The 18,476-nt window shown below is 38.9% G+C and overlaps 1 protein-coding gene across 4 annotated transcripts in view; it reads left to right on the plus strand.

Annotated features, from left to right (window-relative positions):
- The first annotated feature begins 232 nt into the window (after nucleotides 1-232).
- WWP1 (WW domain containing E3 ubiquitin protein ligase 1) overlaps nucleotides 233-18,476 on the plus strand; it is a 59,368-nt gene continuing 41,124 nt past the window's right edge. For 3 of the 4 annotated variants that reach the window (XM_048286152.1, XM_048286148.1, XM_048286150.1), the window contains exon 1: nucleotides 233-382. The gene's annotated coding sequence lies outside the window, so the exon portion shown is untranslated. Of the gene's footprint in view, nucleotides 383-14,392; nucleotides 15,077-18,476 lie in introns of those variants that run through there. The other variant, XM_048286149.1, reaches the window with a different exon arrangement.

Here is an 18,476-nt window from a genome sequence, read left to right on the forward strand (position 1 = left end):
CGCCTCTTCCCTCCCACCGCCGCTGCGCACTGCTCGGTCCCGACTGGGCCCTCCCGCCCCGGCGGCGGCGGCTCCAGCGGCTCCGGCTCCAGCTCCACAAGTTCCTGCTGCCCGTGCCCGGGGCGCGCACGAGGCTGGCTCGGCCGTCGGGGGCGCCCGGCGGCAGCAGCGGGAGCAGTACCGGGAGGGGCGGCGGCGGGAGGAGGGCTGTTGTGCGGGAGCCGCTGATGCCGCTGTGAGATGGCATCATTCTGCGCGGCGGCGGCGGCGGAGCGCGGCGCGGAGGGGTGAGGAGCCGCCGCGGCGGCGAGGAAGCGAAGAAGAAGAGAAAGGTGGGAGGAAGGAGAAGGAGGCGGCAGCAGTTGTGAGGCTGCGAGCCACGGTAAGGGCACAAAACAGACTGTGCCGCAGCCGCTTCGGTTTGCGGTCTGGCCCGGCAGAAACACGGCTGCCGTCCTCGCTCCTCGCTTGGCCGTGGGCAGCCAGGGGGGTGGGCGGTGGATGGGTGCAGTCTGCCCCTGTCACCGAGGGGCGGGGAGGAGGGGAATGGGCGTGGGGGCTAAAATGGCGAAGGGAGCTGTAGTGAGGTCTCGGTCTTTCCGGCACTTCGACTCGTCGCACCCCTTGGGCTCTCCTGGTGGGGGGCGGCTGCTGTTGCTTCTCCCCTCCCGGTGCCCCACATGGTGCTCGGAGAATTGCTGTATTTCCCTGCCGTCTCCCACTCTGGCTCGCGTCTGGACAGGGCTGAGGGCCTCTGGGCCCGCGCCTGGCGAGGGTCGGGAGGGTCGGGGCTGTGGTGAGCCTGTGTCGCTATGGGGCGGGGGGAGAGGGGGGGGAGCGTCGCCGGTGTCCGGTGTCAGGCGAATAACCTTGTTTATTCCTGTCTACGGCCTTTGCGAGGGTGACTGAGGGCTGAGTCGCGACCTGTGTCAACGCTGAGTGGATTGCGAGAGGCTTTAGTGACCAGGAGTCAGTGAGGCAGCTCCACGGCCGGCCCTGGCTTGCTTATGTGCGGGGTGAAAACAGAGGAGAAGGATATTGTTACGTTTAAGTTCACCTTCCTTTGGTGAAGGCGGGGAGGGAGGAGGTGAGGAGCCGTGTCCCCTCTCCGGTGCGCTACTGTCGCCCCTCACGCTGCCTGGGCTCACGGGCAGGGGGCACGGCGGGGTGGTTCCGGTCACCGCTCAGGTTGTAGGTGTCTGCTCGTATCTCGGGGTCCCTGCGATGGGTGTTTGGCTGAGCCAAACACTGAAACACTTCTTGAACTGAAGACCTCAAAAGACCTGTTTGTGTCGTTTATTTTTGTTTATGTTGTTGTAAAATGTTACAACTCAGTGTGTTTATTTACTTGATTTTATTTGTCGTTGTCTTATTTTTGGAACGATACCAATTCTCATCCCAGTTTAACTAGGATGATCTAGCTCTGCTTCCAGATCTATAAATGTTTAAACTGTACATCAAAGAGAGAAAAGGACTTAACACCATCTAATCATTTTAATAGGAGCTCTTCGATGTTTGGGTGAAACTGTAATAAGAGGTGTTCATATTTCAGTTGCATTTTCACAGGGCAGCTGTGTCACATAAAAAGTCATCAGGATGTTGTGCAGTGAAAAAACCTCAGGTTATGCAAGTTAAGTAATACTGACTTACTAGGGGTTGCAATCACTGACTGCAGGTAGCTGGGTCATACGCATGAAAGACAGTACAGTCTTCGTAGTAATAAGAGTCTTCTCTTAAAATTGGTATTCTGGTTCAATCTCTTTGCAGTATAGAAACAAAGGGACTGTTGTTGGCTGTGATAATGCTTTACTAACTTGGAGTGGTTGTTTATTTTTTAAAAATTTTCCATGCTGCCTTATCTGAGGCCGTGTTGGTCAAGGTATAAACTGAATTACTATTTCTGGTCGATTTTAATACTGATGAAGATTAAAGAAATCTGCATAGAGAAAAAATCTGAAGGTTTTCCATCCTTTTGAGAAAAATTTTGCAGCCACAAAAGCACAGTTTACTTGGAGTCATGACAAAGATGCTTTCAAGTGGGGCACCTAGAAATACTTTTGGTTGATGCTGCTTGTAAACTTGTGGGTTTAGAATCCCTTTGTCACCTCTTCAGTGTGTATTGTGAACTGTATTTTAAAGGGCTAGTCCTGTAAGTACTTCTAGCTTGAGCAACTTAGTACTAGCTGTAGACTTTCCCCAATGATACTGTAGAATAATACTCTTAAATACACAATTATACTTGGAAGCTTGAGAGCTTTGGGACTGATTTATTCTCTTGGTATGGGACACTTAGTTACCAAAAGAATACGGATTATTTTTGTTTGTAAAATAGTTTACATTTTTTGCTAAACATCAGTGAAAAAACCACTGTAAGTTAGTCAGCATGTTTTTATTAAAGGACTTTCAATAAAGTTGAAATAATCACTTGCCTACAAGCGCTTCTTAAATCACAGGAATACTGATGGAGTTCAGAGCCAACCCCTTTTCCTGAGTCTGTGGAAGCCTTGGAAGAAGGAGAAATATTTGCTAGTTTTACTGCTTTTCATTTTCCTTTTTATCTTTTAGTATGAAGTTGGAAATTTTGATAAGTTGGAATTTCTACCCACTTCCCTGTTGTTTCTCATGAAAGAATGTATGTGGGGACCAAGATTCCTGCTGGGTTTTGGACAGGAAGAATCAGGAGTAAGGATTTACCACAGGGAGTTGGTATCGCATTCAGTTTCTTCGTGCTTCCTATACCATTAAAACGTTAGACTTGAAAACTAAGGTGCCATAGTCAAAACATCATGACCTAAGCCATGTCTATTAATTGGAAATGGCTACTCTTTATGCACTTAAAGCAAACGCTCATTGTTAGCTTAAAAAACCCGTACAACCTAAATCCCCCCCGCAAAAAACCCCAAGTTCATTTTGAAATTGAGATAATGAAGTGTAAAGGCTAGGTGAGGTAATGGATGGAGTGATAAACAAAAATAAGTGCTTGCTGCAAGCTGTCTTTAAGTGATTCTTGTAAGTTACTTTTAGCTGTGTTATTAAGACTCTTTGTAAAGACTGAAAAGAAGGAGTGAAGCTACTGACAAAAGTGTTTTATCTTTTAAGTGACCTTAGTACTGCACTTGCCTGCTTCTGCACAGTGTAACATTCACCTGAATTTAAAAAAAAAAAAAGAAAAACTTTCCTGATTTTTTTGTTTTCTCTGCCAGAAAATCAGTTGCATAGTGAGTCAAAATCAGAAAAGCTGCTCCAGTGTGCCTGCATGAAAGTATGTAAACTGGGGCTGGATTCCCCAGTTTCTATGGTAGTGTCGTATTAGGCAAAAACCCTGTTATATTTGCTGTCCTTGTGAAACTTGTAAATCAGAACTGCTGAACTCTTCCTTTGAATTCTGTGTTATGCAATGCATAGTGACACTCTTCTATATTCTTAGGTGTCCCAGTGCAGACAGTAGGAGCTGGTTACATTCAGGCCCTTCTTTCAAAGTTTGTTGCCATTGCAACAGTAGGCCCCTTTTTGTGTAGGTGTTTGTTCAGATTTACTGTAGTATCCTGGCATTCTCCTGTGGTTACATAAAGTGGCCATTGGAAATATTGGAGATCTCACCTCTGTTTTCTTGAAAAATAATATGGCTGGAAAGAGAAATCTCCTTATCAGCAGGTGTTGGGAATGTCCAGAAGAGGCATTCCAAAGGCATGTAAAAAAGAACAAGTCTTAGAGTGGTGCACCCTCTTTCCCTGCCCTCCCCCCTCCCCTGTAGAACACTGACATGGCATAGTTTTTGCTAAAATTTGCTATGGTACTTTTAAGAGAGAGTAAGAGAGAGTTTTTGTTTTTAATTGCTCTTTGTAAGTGAAAAGCTCTAATTACTGCTGCTTGGGGCATGTGTTTGCTGTGTTTGAGGACCTGCTAGTTTAACCAGAAGCGTATTTAAGTTTAGCTCTGTTTTGCAAGTGTAGTGTTGCTTTACAGAGAAACACTGGAGATTCCAGGGAAGCAATCAGCTGTCAGAGTGGTTATAGATGTCAGAATTATTTACAGGAGAATGTGCTAGTTTTTTGTTGGTTTTTTGTTTTTTTTTTTTTTTTTTTTTAAATTTCTTAGCATTGCAGGGAAAGTGTCAGGAAAACCTTTAGGTTTCTCTTACATATAGGTCTTTCTAATTATTGCACATATAATAAGAAGCAATTAATCATTGCAGGTTTACATGACTGTACTGCTATAGCAGCCTACGTATGGCAAAGAAACAATTATATTTTAATTCCTCTCCCCTCAGTCAGTGTTGAGGATTGTGTAAACTGTTAATCTAATGTACAGTTTGATGATTCAGTACTGTAAAAAAAAAAATCACTTTTAAAATCCTGTTAAAAGAGAATATAGCTTTGGATTTAACTTATAAATTCTAGTGATTTTGAAGAACCAACTGAGATTTACTGAGCTGGTTGTGTTACTTTATAAAGGCTTTTGACTAAAATAAAGTCATCAATAAAATTGGAGTGAAGCATCTAACAAAGCAGACTACGTTCCTGGCTTTTTATTAATCACCGTTTTTCTTCTCGTTGGAATATGTTAGATATGCTTATGTTCTGGTTTAAATGGCTAGCATCTGAGTATACTTAAATGTAACCAGTTCAAAACATGAAGACTTTTTTTTTCAAATAAAATTATCTGTTACACAGTAGGACAATCTCTTGATTTGTCTTATGTGTAAATGACATTGACAATGCAAATACCTGTTAGTAACTGACCACTCAAGTAGTTCAAACAGCACAGAATTGCTCCCATCTACTTTTATTCCATTAGGATTTTAGACTTATTTTGCAGGAAATTGTTTTGGAGATAGAAGAAAGCAATTTAAAAACTGATGAGGAGAGGAAGTCAGATTCTAAAGATAAGCAGCAAAATAATTCTGGTTTATGCATTTAAGTATCTTCACCTTGCAGCCTGAAGTGGGCAGAGGAGAGCTCTCATCTGTGCTTCTGAACATAGACAGCAGTAAACAGGATACTCTGCACACATTTCTCATTACTGGGTTTTTAACCCAGATCTTTTACTGTAAGCTCTAAATGGAGCCGGAGATTAGCAGAAGAATCCTTTAAAAAAGGCGGCAACTAAAACCATTTTATCTGTTCCTCCTATAGGTGGGTGGAAAATATGAGAGAACTTTGGACTGTATGTGCATTTCAAGGTAGCCAGCAATTTCTCAGTATAAATCAAATCAAATGATTTGTAGTTTTAGAATGGGGTAAAGTAAACAGGAAAGATAAAGTTGATGATCTGTAAAATTGCACAATATGCTTTGGCATCAGAACTGAAAAAATAACACATCCAGTTTTGAAACACAGTGCTCTGTTAGTTCTTGAGAAATTCGGAAAGATTTTTTTTGTTGTTTGTTTGTAAGGATGAACTAAAACTGCTGAACAGATACCTTAGTCTTGAAAGCTAGCCTTGTTTTTACTAACTAGTGTACTAAATTACATACACTATACTCTCTTGCATTTCCTAGCATCTATGATGACATAAAATTATATTTGTAAACATAACAATTAAAAAGCAAAATAAAATGTAAGAGGAAAGCTCAATAGAAGATGAAGAGTAATAGGATTGGCAAACTTCCCTTTTCCCCTCAGGTTAGAAGTGTGGAAGCTGCTTCTTCTTAAATTTCAGTTCCTTTTTTTCCTCCATTCTTGGCACAATTTATTTTCCACTTCCAGCTATCTTCGTACAGTGTTATCTTTTTAAAAAATGATCACTCTTCTTACTTAGTAGCTGAAAAGATTTTGGGCTTAAAAAAAAAAAAAGAAAAAAAAGATGTATTGTGACTTCAAGATGCCAGTTACAAGGACAGGAAAAATTCAGTCAGTGTTGAAAATGTGGTGGAAGACTGATAGCTGTGTGTCATTCCAAAATAAAATAAATCCCTGGCTGAATGTCTTGTAATAGATTGCTGACAAAATGTTTTCATGGGATGGCGAGTTAAACTGCATTGTCAAGGGAATAGCTATGGGAAAGAAAACTAGTTGGAATCTTAGTTCATAACATGATAAACTGTCTCCTGCTAATGAACTGGCAAAATATTTAGGTAGTAGAATTATTTATTGAGTAATGAAAGTTGAACCTTCAGATGGAAATAACAGTGGCTAGTGTAGTATTTGGTGATAGGTACATTTTTTGTGTTAACGTTGGAGACCTAATGTGTGTTGGAAAGAGCAGCTGCAACTATTCCTCAAAATGAGGTGTAATGAAGTATTTGTTAACAAGTACCAAACATAGTTAAGAATTGTTGTATGAAAATGTCCCATCAGGAATGGAGTAAAAAACTCAGTGTTGGAATGTATTCAGAATATAACATATATGAGCTTACATGCTATTTTTATATTACTTACATAAGCATATTTGTTGCTATTCTATGGTAAATGGTTTTGGGAATCTCCTAGCTTTGGCTCTTTTAGAAATGGACTGTTGGGTTTCTTTCTTGTTTGTATTCAGTCTTTCATCAGGAAAAAATAACTGATTGAGGAGAAAACTATCAGAGTAGTGCAGCTTCTGTGCTAATAAAATGAAAAATGTTGTTACTTTTTAGCATTAAAAAAAAAAGTGAAGAGAGGCCTCTAGCAGAGGCCCACAGAACCTTAAATATTAAATCTAATAAATATTAATTCCAGCCTATGCTTTTAAGCCTGTGTCATACAACTAAACAAGGAGATGTTAGAGCACACTTTGAAAAGTTGAGGAGGGTAGTATATGAAGAAGTAATTCTTACACAATTCAGTAGAGATTGACTGATGTGTGATTCAAAATAAGGAATAAATTGTCATACAGACAAGGACAAAATCCATTGCTAAGAAATAGGGATTTTAATAAAAAAGATCATACAGATCTTATGCACTGTATTTTAGTGCATAAACTAAATGCATTTTAAAATGCTTTCTAAGGGCAAGTTAGTCTGGACTGCCCACTGTAGCCTTTCTTGGTGATAGTTTGTTTATGTTTTGGTTGTGTGGTTTTTTTGACTAGAACTGTCAGGGACAGCTTCCTTTCAGAGTTGGTTGCTGTTCTTGTCTCTTTTGTATAAATCTGTTATGCTGCTTGCTTCAGTTGCAAAGCTTTAAAGGCTGTAAGAAATCAAAATTGATTAAATAAATCTGTATTAGCAGAGACATTCACTTTGGGTTTATTTTCCTGCATAGTTGGACATTTAGTGTTTCAATCCCTCCCTGATAACAGAGGGGAACTAAGAACATTTTCCCAGATGTTTATTGACGCTACACAGCTTAAAAACTGGTGGTTTCAAAGGTTGATGTAGGAATAGACTAAAGAATAAAACAGACAATGTCATCATGCCACTGTTTGTGTGCACACAGCATTCCTAGCTTGAGTGAATGCTTTGTGTATTTTTTCAACTTTTCCATGTTCTGCCCTGTCTTAAAAGCTGGACAGTATAACTGGAGAAGGTACAAAAAAGGACAGCAAGCGGAGGAGAGATTCATATGGAAGAAGAATTTGAGAATGACTAAGGGTTTTTAATATTCTTCAGGCTGAAGGCCTGTGTGTTGACCATATCATGCAGGTGTATGTTGTGTGGGTAAAGGATGCTGGAGACGCTTTTCTCTTGCTTGTCTTTCCTCTAATATCTACCCTTGCAAGTCCCTTGAAAATCAGCCTGAATTAGGGAATAACTTTCACATCCTTCAGTGGGAAGCTGGATGGTCTTTTTTGTGAGCTTTACGTAGCCACCTGATTTCAAGGCAGTGTTGCTCTCAAGAATAAACTGTTAATCATTTTAAGTTTTATAACTTAGTCTTTAGATTTTCACTAAAAAGGATACTGGCATTTGTGAGAGTGTGTTTTCTTTCACTGTTGCTTTTATAATGCTGTGTTAAACTTAATATGCAATGTATTATTGTGGCCCTTGAGAAGTCAAGCTTTGGGCCCTTCGGGTAAGACTCATGTTTTATTAGTTTTCATGTTCTCGACTTGTGATTTTTTTTGTAGTTAAATTTTGGAATCAGATTAACTCAGATTAAAATTTGATTGGAAAATAATTAGCAGAAACAGGAAACTCTTTGTTTTAAGAAGTGAGAATTATTCATCACCTTGGAGCCTAAGTTAGGATCAGGTTGAATTCTCTAGCACTGTAGAGACTGAAGGGCTGTTTTTGAAAAAGTAAGTGACAATGAATGGGCTGAATGCTCCCAGGTAGCAGTAGGTAAGATTAGTGCAGTCTGTGACTGGAAGTAGGACAGACGTGTTTTAACACTGCTGAGATTGACAGCTGGAAAGAGCCTTGCATAGCACTTTTAAAAAATCAAATATTCAGAGAAAAGAGAGTGAGAACATGCAGTGAATTCTACTTATACCTCTTTGAGCTATTTTTTGAGATAAAGTTGCTGGTGAGAGGTGGATCACATCAAATGTCTTACTGACAAAAATTGTGCAAAACCCTTTCTGCCTCTTTCTCATAACACTGAGCAGGCTTCTCTTCCCCTCTTTGAATCGTTTTTATGACTTACCAAAACAATGGGGAGGCTGGCAAACTATTTTGTGGGGCAGTGTTAATGTATTTCCCATTACTGGTATTCTTTAGTCACCTTTTTTGATATCCCTTAAAAACAAAGTGGGGGGGATGTAACAGTAACAGCAGCACTCTTGGTTAACATCTTTAAAGTTGTTGCTCGTTTGCTAATTTTGCTGTGGCTGCAGTAGAGATGTGTTTACACCAGTCAAAGCTATTGTAACTAATAAGGTGGTGCTGACAGGCATGAATGCCTGCAAGTGGATTTTATATGCTATCTGGGCACTCCTGGTATGTGCTCAGGCTCTCTGCCTGTTTGGAAGCTCACGCTTCTCCATTTTCCGTGTTGTTAAAATTGATTACCTATATAGTTTAATATGGAGGTGCCTGTATGTAACTAGGGTGAAGTTTCCTGTTTGCAGTGTAGGTACACTAAAATCTGCCCGTATTCTAACAATCTATCTTAATATATTGCTTTACATTGCTCTTGATGCAAGTCTGATGAACAATAAGTGTTAGGGTTATCCATAACAGAGGACAACCCAGAAAGACTTGTGTGGCTAGCATATTACATGTTCTAGCAGATATGAGAACTATTCAGCTAAATATTAGCATTAAGGAGAAAATATTCTTCCCTGATTTCTTGATGTGTGTGTTGGCCTTTAACTACCGTTGTTCCGTTCAAGAAACCTGGAAGTTGTTTACTCTGTTTGTTTCACTGTGTGTGTGTTTTTATCTGTAATACACAGAGGAGGCATTGTGATATTTTTCATTATTTGACATTGTGGTAGGACTGTGAATGTAGAAGCATTATTGTGATTACTGTGATTAAGATTCGCAAGCAACGTGTACTGTAAATATTTTGCTGTAAGTTGCTCTGCAGCAGTGGGACTAGGCTCCATACGGACTTTTCTTACAATTCATTGCTTCATGTGCTGTTCTAGACCTTTCTTACTTGTAGTAGAAAAGGCACTATGCACTGCTGCAGCTCAGGCTGATTCAGAGCTTTCTGTGGTGTTGGTGTAGCTTTTGAGTCAGGCAGTGTAGCAAGCTTGAGCTCATACTGCAGCCCTTTGCTTAGCAAGCACATGAAATTGTGTCCTTTCCTCTTCTATGCTACTGAACTTTGTGGAACTGATGGGAACTTAGTGTTTTAGGGGATATTACTTCTCAGTTTATTTTAACTGAATCTGGTGGTGAACAGATTCACTTAGAGGGATGGAGATGAAAGGAAGAGGGGGAAGAGGCAGGTGGACAGTATGAGTCATGCATGTGATTTTTGCTTGGGAAAACAAGGCTAAAAAGGTCCAAGTATAAGGCAGAACAGAACAGGCAGATGTGTGCAGTGGAATCATAGTCATTTGTCTGGGCCTCTTGCATAACACTTGGAAATAGAGTTTTTTGTAAACTTCTGTAATGGTACTATGTTTTTTCTTATACCCTAATATGAGGCTGGTAATATGTTATGGATAATGCACAGATCAATTCTGCAGCATTTGTAACAAGAGTCAGTGAATGTGCTTGAAAAAATGCAGAAAATATTTTTTGTGTATAGCTTGCTCTCCATATCAACAGGAGTAGATGATTTGGTTTCTGAGGTGGAGGGGTGGAAAATGCATATAGCTTGGCTTAAGAAAATTAAATACAGTAGTATTTATATCAGACCCGGTGTGAATGTTAGAATTTGTCCAAAGGAGGAGTAGAAAACATGACTTAGGAGGAGCAGCTCAGGATACTACATTTGTTCAGCTTAGAGAAGATGAAATGGAGAGGTGACGTCATTGCTGTCTACAACTTCCATATGATGGGGACCAGATAAGGAGGTGCTCATCTTCTGGTGTCCAGTGATAGGGAATTGCTTAAAACTATTTTGAGAAAGTCCAGGTTGGTTAATAAGAAGAAGTTCTCCACTGAATCATGGAATGGTGTATGTTGGAAAGGATCTCAAAAGTTGGGTCAAGCACTGTAACAAGCTCCCCAGGGAAGTGGTCATGGCCCCAAGCTGTCAGTCTTCAAGAATAAAAGAGAGTACAACATTTCAATTGTCAGGGACCTACAATGATGATCTAGTCCACCTGCCTGAGCAGTTCAGGGCTGACAGCAAGGTAAACTATGTTGTTAAGGGTATTGTCTGAATGTCTCTTAAACACTGACAGGCCTGGGGCATAGACCACCTCTCTAAGAAACCTGATACAGTGTTTGACCCCCTTCTCAGTGAAGAAGTACTTTCTAATGTCAGGTCTGAACTTCCCCTGACTCAATGTTGAACCATTCCTACATGTCCTGTCACTGAATACCCTGGAAAGGTGATCACTGACTCCCTTCCCAGTTTCCAATCAGCAGACTTGCTACTGGAGCATTCAACTCCAGTATCCAGATCAGTGGTAAAAATATTGAACAGGATGGGCCCTGGAACTGAGCCTTGAGGAGCACCACTGGGACAGGTCACCAGTCAGATGTAGTCTCATTTGGTACAACCCTTTGAGCTCTGCCCTTCAGACAGTACTTCACTGAGCATACCATGAGCCTGCTTATCCCACAGTTGGACAACTTGTCCAGAAGGATGTTGTGAGGAATAGTATCAAAAGCCTTGCTAAAATTCAGAACTATATCTGCCACCTTCCCTTGATCCACAAGGTTGGTGGCCTTATCCTAGAAAGATGTAAAATTAAACAGGATCATTTCATGATCACACCAGCCAAGACAGCAACCTACCATCACATCCCCCACGAGTCCTTTATCACAAATAGCAAGTTGGGGAGGGCATCTTTTCTAGTTGGCTCACTGAGTACGTGTGACAAGAAGTTATCCTGCAGACTTCAAGAATTTCCAAGACTTTCTCGTCACAGTGGTATGGTGCTCCTGGTTGATATTAATTGAAATCTTTCATAAGAACAAGGGCTACAAATTCAGGGATTTCCCCTAAATTGCTTATAGAGTAATTCATCAATGATTATATCCTGGCTGGAGTATCAGGAGTAGACACCCACTGCAACAACTCCTTTTTTTCCCCTCCCCCTCATCCTCTCTCAGGGGCTCTCAATCACATCATCACTAACTGTAAGGGCTGTACAGTCAAACCCTTCCTCACATACAGTGCAATTCCTTCACCTTACCTGCTCTGCCTATTGCTCCTGAACAGCCTGTGGCTTTCCATCCCAGTGCTCCAGCCATGGGACTCATTCCACCAAGTCTTACAAACACCAGTGATATCATAGCCTGGGAACTTGACCAATCCATCGTGTTCAGAAAGTGTTCAGACAGTGCTCTTAGATACATTGTTTATGTTGCACTAGGTGGAGTCAGGAGTTGGATGAGATGATCCTTGCGGGTCTCTTCCATTTTAGGATGTCCTGTGTTTTAGGAAGAGTTACAGTTTGCTTTCCAGTTCAGGTCTCTGTTGGTCTGCTGTAGGGTTGGCAACTTGGAACTTAGTAACAAAATATTTACGATGTATCAGGGACATTGAAGTATCTCTGGAGAAGCTGTTGGTTTACTGTCAGGGAGAACAAATGCCTTGTCTTATTGGCAAGGGCTCATAAACCTTGGAGGAGGAGAGTGCTGAAGCTGAAATTCTACTTGTGTGAAAGCAGATCCTGAGGAAGCCACTACTGTATCTATACCCACCAGTATGTACTGTGGGCTTGGCAAAAAGATGAGCAATTAAATGCTCCTATATCCCTGACTGTTTAGGCTGGTCTGAAAATTCACTCCCAAAAATATGTTGATGAAAGCAGAAGATACGAGGATATTCTCATAGCTTTCTTCTCCTTTGTTTTGTTGGAGTACTAATTAACAAATTTGGGTCCTTTTTCAGTCTTCTCAGCCTCAAGTAATTCTCATTCTTTTGGGGAATACTTGTAAGTTGTTCTTAGATAAAGGAGTGAGGGATATTGTCAGTTGAAGATGATTTTTGTAGTACTTTTGAGTTTTAAAAGGAGAAGAAAAACATTCTGCTGACAGAAAATGATCTGGGGGTCCTGGTGGACATGATGTTGAAAATGATGCAGCAATATGCCATGGGGGCAAAGATGGTGACTGGTTCCTGGGCTGCATTAGACAAAGAATCTCCATCAGGTTGAGGGAGTTGATCCTTCCCTTTTGCTCAGCACTGGTGATGAGGTCACACCTGGAGTGCTGTGCCCAGTACTGGGCTCCTCAGTACAAGGGAGACATGGATGTGCTGGAGAGAGTTTAATTAAGGGCCATCAAGATGATTAAGGCACTGGAGCATCTCTGCTTTGACTTAAAAAAAAAAGTTTCCAATATTCACTATTAGCATAGAATATGCCCTACAGTTACAAATGTTTTGAACAGTACATATTACTGTCATTTCAGGTTTTCCAGATCTGTTTGCATAGGTAATATTTATGTGCCTGATGGAATAGTTATTTTTTTTAACAGACATATTTTAAACTCATCAATACCTAAGGAATTGGAGAAACTATTAGTAAGAAGTAAGTTCTAAAGGGATTTGAAGGAATCTTACGGTCTTGATAAGTAGCTAACTATTCTGTTAAATAGTTTCAAGTTGTTAACTTTGGATTTTTATAAACTATCCTAGATTTTTTTTTAAGGTAGAGACCTACATTTCAGTCTATCAGTATTTGTCTGACTCAAGTTTAACAGTAGTACCACAGAAAATAATTTGTTGCTCAACAAATGATGGTCTTTACTACAGTCCTGTCCTAGAAGTACTGTCGTCATGTGTTTCCATTGTGTGATGAGAAGTAAAATCAGTGCTCTTAGCATTATTTTAAATGATCAGTGAAAAACTGATTTCCATTTCTAATATTTTCTAAGCTATTAAACAATGACTTAAGCTACTATTTATAATACTTTTACAAATGGTACTTCCTAGGTGAGGAAACTGTTCAGTACTACTCACTGCATCTTATAAATTTACTGGCTAATTAGTAAACTTATTGTATGGTTTAGGATTCTGAATACATTTTGTTCCATCTTTTGACTTCAATTTGAGCATAGGACTTAAATTGTTTTCACGGGAATTCTAAAAGTTAATAGTCTTTCCTTCGTTGAGCATACTATCCCAGAAGTTAGGATTTGTAATGTTTCAGGTTCTTTAGTTTTATGCATAATTTTAAGACATAACCTGATGGTAAGCATGTATGCTACTTTGTTCCATTCTTAAATATTTTTTTATTTTGCAACATATGGCTTTCATGTGTAGTTGTGTGTTGAATAATTAAAATATCTCCCAGAAAAGTTTTAAAATACATAGGTATAAAATACAAAGAGAAAAATATTCGTAGGACTGAAATTTAAATGTAGTAAAGGTGAAAACAACAAAAAATAAGGGGTTTAAAAGCCAAGAAGTATTTGAATTCATACAGATAAAAAAATGTATTTGGGAATTGGCTGCTTGAGGCAAAAGCCAGAATACCAGAAGACATGGAACTTGGTTTAATCTGTGAAAAAAAATCCCACATTTCAGTGTCATATAAACAGACCTATTAAATTAAATTGAAAGAATTCAAGACTTTCAGTGTAAGGCATCCAGATTAGAAATCAAAGGTTAGAGCTGTGTGTATAACTTGGACTTTGGTTTTTTTGCATGTGTCTAGCAGGAGTCACACATTGAAGCCCTACTTACTGGGCTTTGCCACTGAACCATTTCTTTCAGTATATGTGTAAGAGAGACAAAAAACCCCACCTACTGCTTAATAGTGCTTCATTACTCCATAGTTCTTGTTGAATTAATTTACTTAATTTCAATTAACTAAAGAATGTCAATGCTTTTATTTGACATTAAAAAAAAAAAAATCTCTTCAATGTTTTTGCAACTTTTAGTAATTTTGAGTGGAACTTATTGCCAGCTTAACTGTTACAATATGTTCATTTATAGCTATATATAACCCTTTTTAAAGTCCTTGCCAGCTTGAAAGATGTGTAATGTGAAATAATTAAAACAATAGTATAGCTAGACAATATTTTCCTTTTCTTAAAGTTTGTTCTTATGTTCAAACAATTTGGTTCCTTAAGAGTGACTGTAACAGAGTGCATATGTGACAGAGTTTTTCTAAGTGGCTGAAGCATGTCAAGGTACCATTTTGCCAGCTTTATGAGTAGTTTAAATTCTGTCATTCTGTTGAAAATAATCAAACCAGAAAATATTTTCATTGAGTATGTAAGATGTCCATGAATATAGCTTTTTACTGGAAGCTAATATTCACAGGAGTAGGGTTGTTTTCTCTTCCCCCGCCCTTGCCCTATACACCAATTAATTGCCGGTTAATTAAAGCTAGTACCTTGGCTTACATGATGTCTTTTCTGTATCCCTAGTCCATTGCACCTAAACCAAAATTTGTATTGGGCTTCACTGTATATTCCTGGTTACCATATATTTGTTCAGAAAAGAGAATGAAACTCTGGCCATTCCGACTTGGCCTGTAATAGTAAATCTTAAAGAGGAAGAGGACATCTGAAATGGAGGAGGAGAGATGAAATTTCTGTGAAGGACAAATTAGTTTTGTCTTCAACATGAAGCAAAAAGTTCAGTGGTTCTTAGAAGGCTGTGCTGGTGTTTGTGGAAGTCATGTCTTACTGGTAGGTCTTTCCATTGCTTTTTAAAGTGGCAAGTGGTTTGTAGTAGGGTTTGTAGCACTCAAAGAAATAAACCTTTAAGTTCTCTGTTTCCCTATGTGTAAATATTACTGTAATTTAGCTTTTGATGATTAAAGCTATCCATTTAGGGAATGCCAAGTCTTAGATTTTTTTTTTGTTAGTTTTTGTTAGTTTTTGGTTTTTTGCAGTGGGCAAGAGGAATTGTAAAAATGACTCTACTATGCTGCTCATTTTAAGAAGGGCCAATGCATTTCTGAGTCTACAGATATTTCTCCAGTTCTGTTTCAGACCTGGTTTCTGTTTGTGCATTTTGAATTATTGAGCTGAAAGTTTCCCAATGGCAAAGGGAGAAACCATTCATTTTTTAAAATAGAGTTACTGGTTCTCTCTGGAAGGAATACGGTTTTGGGTTTTTCCAAAAAGCCCCAGTTAATTAGACATATGTTCAATTAGCTGTGACAAAATCATCACCATTTTTATTGTTGATAAATAGTGAAATGGACTTTCCAATCAGAATTGTGTTGAATAAAAATTCTGGATTTTGAAAGTTTTAATAGAAGGAAATCGATTAAGAAACTTACTTGGATCTGACATAAGAAAAGCCATTTTTTCCTTTTTCTTTTTTTTTCTTATTTTTACATTAAAATCTTGCTTCCAACCCTATACTTGCTGATTTTCATCAGTGTCATAACTCCCTTCCCCCCACCCCAGCCTTGTTTCTTTGGTGGAAGAAGATGGCCTGGAGGCAGGACTAGAAGTGTGGATGATTTCCTATGCTCCCCAACATAGTGGAACAACTGTCTTTTCCTGAAAGATGCTCTCACAGGGTTGCTTTGTCACCCTGTACTGCATACTCCACCATGGGCAGAGTTTCCCGAGAATCTTTCCTTCCCATACCTCACACTCAGAATATCAGAACAGCTACAGTACAGGGATTCTGACCCCTACAGCCTTCTGAAATCACTCTTCACCTTTCCAACCTTTAGTATTAATTGGCCTTTTTACATTAATGACCTAAAGTACAAGAAAAAAAAACGAGAAAAAAATTAACTGTTTTGTTTGATGGGATTTTCCATATGTTATGAAATGATATCATGGGTAATTAGACCATACTATTCTGGTACTTTTTTTTGTTTGTTTTATTCCTAACTTGAGTCATGTGGTATCATACGAGTTAGGAAATGGTTTTCTCTCTTGGTGGGTGTACTCTTTTGCTTTTGAGTGCCTTGGTTCTTCATGAAATACCTCCTCAATTACTGGTTCACAGCATCAGGAAATTTATAAACATGTGTTTGCTGCTCCAGTGATACTTTTTAAGTTTCAGCTTCACAAGAAATACCTGCACCAGGTGCACTCATTACCAGATGAGTAATGCAATTTAAAATGTACCTGCTTAAATTCTATGAACATGTAATTGTTCTACTAATTACTGAAAAATAAATAAATGAAGTATTCACTGTTGTAGTTCCCTTTTATTTCTGATGTTTTAATAGCATTTTGAGATTTAGAGAACATTGTTCACAGAAGTGTAAATTTTATAAATATAGTTAACAAGACTGAATTCCATGGAACTGTTTATTCACATGAATTAGAAAATGAACCTTTAATTTTTTTAATACACTACTATGTTGTCCATTCCATGGTTTTTCTTGAATCTTATTTTGTCCTAATCAATGTGTAGTTACCCAAAATAATATATACAACTGAAGTAGTATTGAAATATCAGCTGTAGGAGTTAATAACGAGATTGTACTCTTCCAGTTGATGTGACAGTTATGTAGGATGAGGATGGTTTAGACAAAAATGTTGTGATCACGATGGTCTTCATGGGGCTCTCCAGAGTCTCTCTGGGAATTTTTGTTGTCCAGGAATTTTGAGGCTGGGGGTGGTATTTGTATGTGTTGATGGAACAGTTCTGAAAGTAAAGCTTCACATACTCTAGACCAATGAAGTTTAACCTAGAGCTTGAATAAAGAGGTGTAGCAAGTTCGTATTTGGGAATGTGTGGTGACTGTAACCCTGTCAGAATTAATCCCCTGATTTTCAGGAAGATTATAACTGCAAGAATTGTGACTCTTACATTGATGTATGTAATCCTCTTTTTAAGATTATGTAAAGACAACCTCAAAGATTTTAACCCTTAATCAATATATTCAGGAGCCAAACTGGGTGTTTATTTTGAGAAACAAAACCAAGGGATTTTGGGATGAGGAAAAAAAAGCTTGTCCATGATGCAGGAAAGCAGTAATTAGTGCCCCTAGTGTTCCCTTGTCCATTAGTGGTAAGGGCTTGCATTATTTGAAATATAACTTTTAAAATTGTTGAGTTAAAAAAATCCTCATCTTTCAGGGTTTCTTCACCATCTGTTTCTCATGGAGACTTTTTTGCAAATTAGATCAAGAAAGTACAGGTATTTTGCTTTTGTCATTACTCTGGATGTGAAAACTACTCAGTCCTCCTAATGAATATTTTCATTTCTCTTGGTCTAATTGCCATCCCATGCATTCCTTCAGATCAGACAACATGTTTAGTTGAAATTCTGGGGTTTTTTTTAAATATTAACATTAGAGTAGCTTTTTGGATCTTGAATGAAAATGACAAACATCGTCATGTCAGCAGGCTGTCTCCCAGAAGAGCCAACCTACATCTGAGCTGATTAGGCAATAACCTGCTAATTTAAAAATGTCAGTGGCTGAGTTTGGATAGTTAGTGATGAAAATAACTGATGACTGAAGCCTTAAATAAATTTAATGTTTCCTTTCTCCTTAATTTGTAATACAGTTCTTGATTTCTAATCAGTTAAGCAAGAATGGGTGGGCTGCAGCGTTAGAATCTTTGGAACACGATGAAAACAGAATCAGTCAGTTCAACTAATTTGATCTGTTCAGTAAAGCCCTTTTCAATATAAACTATGACACAAAACTTTATGTATCATTGATAAAGACCTATGTTTATTTGTAATGGTTTAAATTTTGTTTTTTGAACTTCCATATATTTTACTTTGTTTTCCTAAATAGTATTTGACATGAATGTCAGTATTTCATTTACAACATACTGAAAACGTGGAACTGTAATCATTGCTGTGTGAATGGGCCTAAGTGTACCATATTGCCAAAAATATAAAATAGATTCTTATTACAGAAGGATATTAATTCAACAGGGGCAGAACAGAATATCGGGGGACTGTTGTTGTGAGTTGCAGTCATGTAGTTACATACAGCCCCTCAGCCAGCCCCAAGCTAACTTTGTTTCATCTCCATCAGCTGTTGAGATCTCCCTCACACTGCAATTTCTCCCAGGCATCATGGTCATTTTTTCCTTCAAGAGGAAAGATGCAAAGCTAAGTGTAGTGAATTCTCGCTTCCCTGTTATCAGAAGATTG

Source organism: Corvus hawaiiensis, chromosome 26 (genome assembly GCF_020740725.1).
Source record: "Corvus hawaiiensis isolate bCorHaw1 chromosome 26, bCorHaw1.pri.cur, whole genome shotgun sequence".
NCBI lineage: Eukaryota > Metazoa > Chordata > Aves > Passeriformes > Corvidae > Corvus > Corvus hawaiiensis.